The 4,872-nt window shown below is 36.7% G+C and overlaps 1 pseudogene; it reads left to right on the forward strand.

Annotated features, from left to right (window-relative positions):
* The first annotated feature begins 829 nt into the window (after positions 1-829).
* On the forward strand, positions 830-1,771 carry LOC124959914 (olfactory receptor 5W2-like; annotated as a pseudogene).
* The last annotated feature ends 3,101 nt before the right edge of the window (positions 1,772-4,872 follow it).

Here is a 4,872-nt window from a genome sequence, read left to right on the forward strand (position 1 = left end):
TCATACACACATGCACAATGATTACATATTCATAAATACACAGATGCTTAAAGAAAAGAATCCTACATATGTATGAAATATTAACTGACCATCATTCTGTTTTTACTTTTTAAATAAATAAGTCCTTCTAAAAACCTGATGTAATACAAGTTTTGTGTTAAATTATGAGGGTCCCATAATTTCTGTTTGAGCCTTGTTTTTCAATGATGAGGAAGACTTCCCCTTTGTCTCTGTACTGTATCTACAAATAGGCAGCAAGCTTTATGTCAATATAATACATTTCTCTGAAAGAAAAGAATTCTTATACTGTGTCTCATCAAATACTAAAGACCATATAGATGAAGCATTGTACTCAATGATTCTAGAATTCACACAATGGTCTTTAAAACCCATCACTAGTTTTGATTTGTAAAAATTGCTAAATTATTTTATAGCCACATGAATGTTTTCAAGCATAGCAAATCTTTAATCTTTTATATCCCTGCCAAATCTAAGAAATCTGTTTATTAAATATTATTTTAAGGATTTACTGAAATTTTAGTGTACCAAAACTTATTTCATAACAAATGAAAGGTAAGATCCAGAGATATTAAAGATGTAGAAAGTCAAGTACCTCATGAATTCAAAATTTCTTACCTACTATCTATTTATGTCTTCCTGTCAGAAGCATACAATATATTTTTGTAGAGTAGAACACAGGACCAAATTTTTCTTAGGATTAAAAAAATTAGATACAAATTGTGTTCTGTCCTATTTGTGTTCTTATAGTAAAAAGTAATCAAATATATATTTTTTAATTCTTTGAAAGTTTAGACAAGAAAGGAAAAGAATGGACAGGGAAAATTGTTCATCCTTGAGTGAATTTGTTTTCTTGGGAATTACCACTAATGCTGACCTCAGAGATACCCTTTTCAACATGTTTCTCCTGATTTACCTCAATCTTCTGGCAAACCTTGGAATGATCTTCTTAATTAGAGTGGGTCCCCAGTTTCACACACCAATGTACTTTTTCCTCAGCCACATCTCCTTCTGTGACCTCTGCTATTCCACAGCAGTTGGTCCCAAGATGCTGGTCAACATATTCTCCAAGAACAAATCAATTCCTTTCCTTGGTTGTGCTCTGCAGTTCTTGACCTTCTTCTGTATCTTGGCATATCTTTGAAGATGCTGAGTGTCTGCTGCTGGCAGTGATGACCTTTGATCGCTACAAGGCCATCAGCAACTCCTTGCTCTATGCAGTGGACATGTCCACTAAGGTGTGTTCAATGCTCATGGCTGGGGTTTACCTCATAGGACTGGCAGATGCTTTGATACACAGGACATTAACGTTCCACTTATGTTTCTGTGGTTCTAATGAGATTAATCATTTCTTCTATGATTTACCTCCACTTTATCTCCTTTCCTGTTCTGACACACAAGTCAGTGAGCTGGTATTATTCCCCATTTTTGGATTCATTGAACTGAGTACCATCTCCGGAGTCCTGGTCTCTTACTGCTACATCATCTCATCCATCTTAAAGATCCGCTCTGCTGAGGGGAGGCTAAAGCTTTCTCCACCTGTACCTCCCACCTAACTGCAGTCGTAGTATTCCAGGGCACTATGCTCTTCATGTATTTCCGGCCAATTTCTTCCTACTCTCTAGATCAAGATAAAATGACCTCACTGTTCTACACCCTTGTGATTCCCATGTTGAACCCTCTGATTTATAGTTTACATAACAAGGATGTGAAAGAGGCCCTGCAAAAACTTAGAAGCAAAGGGTGGTTTTAAATAATTTTATTATCTATACATATGCATATTTATTTAAAGTGGTTGTTTTTGCAAAATTATATTTCATGATATGCAAGAAACAAAATTATATTACATAATTAATTTAATAAAATTTACACTTGTATTAAGGTATGATTATAAAAAAAATGTTGCAGATCTCTGTGTCTTGTTTCATTATTGCTCTTGAATCATTAAATTGGTGTCCCATCTTTGTATATAGTTTCTGAGCCTTTCAATTTCCAACATTTCATATGATAAATTTTTTATTCAAATTCAATTTTACAAAGATTTAGAAAAAGTTTTTGCAAATTGACTTTTGACACGTAAGCACTTTGCATGCTTTTGTGAATTCAGTAGTTTATATACAAGTGACTGATATTTTAGTGGAAGTAACAGACATTAATTAACTGAGCATAGAAATAATTCATAATGACCTCAGAACAATAAATAAAAATATAGTGAGATATATTCTAAAGGAGAATATGTAAATTCAGGGGGAAGGAGATAGTCTTCCTTATGGTGTTATTCAGTCCCAGACCAAAGAAGAAGTGTGGACTGGAAGGGTTTCTAGTGCAGGGTTTGACACTAGGAAATTTTTCAGGCATGTGAGTCTATAACACTGGAGAATCCAAACAGGTTGGTATGTAAAAGAGCCTTGACAAGTAAAAGCACATGTGTGTGCTAGAATTGTCAGCAATCAGACCCCCATCACTTCCTCCAGGAAATTTTTCTTTGCTCTTTCCCTGTATTTGGCCCTGATTAAATTCTTCTCTTCCATTTTCACAATGAACCTCTTAGATGATTATTCAGGGTTGCTCTATATCTAAAGCAATATCTCCAATACAAGAATGCAAGCATAATTTGTTCAAGTGCTGAGCTTCCAACCTGTTATACAAAGCAGTAGCCTCTCACCTATGTCAAGGTTAATTGTGGTCCAGATATAAAGGTTAAGTGAAGAGCAATAAAGGGGCAAGCACACAGGATGGTGAACAGCAAGAAGTGGCTTCCATGGAAAAGCCGGTCCAGTTTACTCTCTATTCCAGTGTCATATGAAGCTATGTTAGGGTACATATGCCATTAGCTTTGTGCATGTGCAGATCACACAACATGCTTGCTTCTCAGAGTCCACTACTACCAAAGGTTATTATAATAAGAGAATGTCTCCAGGCCTCAAGGTCAGAGGAGTTGCAGAGCATCTCTAAGCCATTCAAAGAGAGCACATTTTGTCCTGAGGAGTTTCTGGACTTGAAGGACTTTTGCTCCTCTTTACATTGACTAGTCTGGAGTATCACTACACACCTTGGGTACAAAGTGGAAAAACAAAGAAAATAAAGTAAGAGACTATAAAGCATACATTTTTGAGTGTTTACTAAATGTTAAAAAAAGCAAAATTAACTGAAGTTATGGTTTGTGAAACATACACATCCAGGCAATTGTTTTAAGAAAGTATATAAAATGGTTGTGGATACTAAGGTAATTAATCTACAAATACATGGATATTCACTTCTTGAGAAGGAAAGAGCTTACATCTCTGTGTCTTTGATGTTTGATATTTCCATTTCCAGTTGCCTGGTGACACATGTACTGATCCAGCTTCTGAGGAAACATGAACAGGGGCACTCTTTGAAGCCCCTGGAAAAGGGCATTGCTCCTTTCTCTCTCCTAGTCCCTTGAGAATTGCGTGGTTCCATTCAGTTTCTTTAGCATTTTGATAATGATATGGTACCCTTCTCTCTCTCTCCTATTGTAGTTATAGAATAGTTTTTGTATGATGCTTAGGAAGCCATAGCAGTTTCAGAGGTAAAGTGGCTCTAATAGAGCTAATAGTGTCTAGTTAATAAACATATTTAAGTGGAGAGAACAAACACGTCTGGGTAAAAGGGAGAAAAAAAGGGACCAGTCGGGAAAGCTACAAAACAAGTGTTGCATAATCTTCACACTCACTGATGTTTCAAAGATAGGTAATCAACCCCACCTAGTAACTTGCTGGTAGCTCTTTTGAAAGGTATAAAGCAGCTGCAACCTTTCTTATCTGCTTTCCCCACAGAGACAATTAGCCTGAGCATTCAGTCAATGCAGGTAATTTTGGATGAATCCCTTGAAATCCCTGAGATTCGGAGTGGGATCCAAGTTGCACCAGGGTGAGGGAAATAGAGGGAAACCTGAACTCTCATACAGAATTCACTTTATGCTTGCCCACCAAAATAGAAAAGAAACTGTTGCCCTAATAAATTTTGATGCTGAATGCTCTCAAATCCATGGCACTCAATCCATGTCTTCCAGGGCCATGGACAATCACTAAAGATATGATGAGGACAAAACTATGAAGGAGAAGCAAGTATCACTGCATTATGCACCCTTGGCACTGTATCAGGTCTCCTACATTCATTCTAGGAAAGCCTTGAAAATATCCCTGGAATAGCTATCTTGTTTGGGAAAACACTGAAAAAAATCTGTGGGAGAATTTTGGCTTAAATCAGAACAATTGGGTTGTGTCGAAGAGAAAAGCAAAGTGGGGTCCTATGAACCTCTTGCCCTAGGTGAGAAGTGTGTACAAGGTAGTGCAAACCATCCAGAGAATGCAACAAAATTAAATTTAATTCAGCTACATGTGGATTTCCAGTTTTTCCAGCACCATTTGTTGAAGAGGTTATCTTTTGTCCAATGTATGTTTATGGCACCTTTTTCTAGTATGAGATAAATATATTTATTTGGTTTTGCCTCTGTGTCTTTTATTCTGTTCCATTGTTCTTCATGTCTGCTTTGATACCAAAATCACAGTTTTCTTTTTGTTGTTGTTACTATTCTAGGTCTGTAGTATAAATCAAGGTCTGATACTTAGATGCCTCCTGCTTCACTTTTGTTACTAAGGATTGCTTTGGCTATTCTGGACCTCTTGTTTTTCAAAGTGAATTCATGACTGCTTTTTCTGTTTCTAAGGAGAACATCATTGCATGTTGACTGTACACCTCACTTTGAATGCCAAGTGCACTGGTGATTGCCTGTAATTGTACTTGGGAAGCTGAAGCAGGAGAATCATAAGCTCAAGCCCAGGTGTGGTGATGTAGAGAGACTGTCTCAGAATAAAGAACTGAGAATGC

The sequence above is a fragment of the Sciurus carolinensis genome, chromosome 11 (assembly GCF_902686445.1).
Source record: "Sciurus carolinensis chromosome 11, mSciCar1.2, whole genome shotgun sequence".
Lineage (NCBI taxonomy): Eukaryota > Metazoa > Chordata > Mammalia > Rodentia > Sciuridae > Sciurus > Sciurus carolinensis.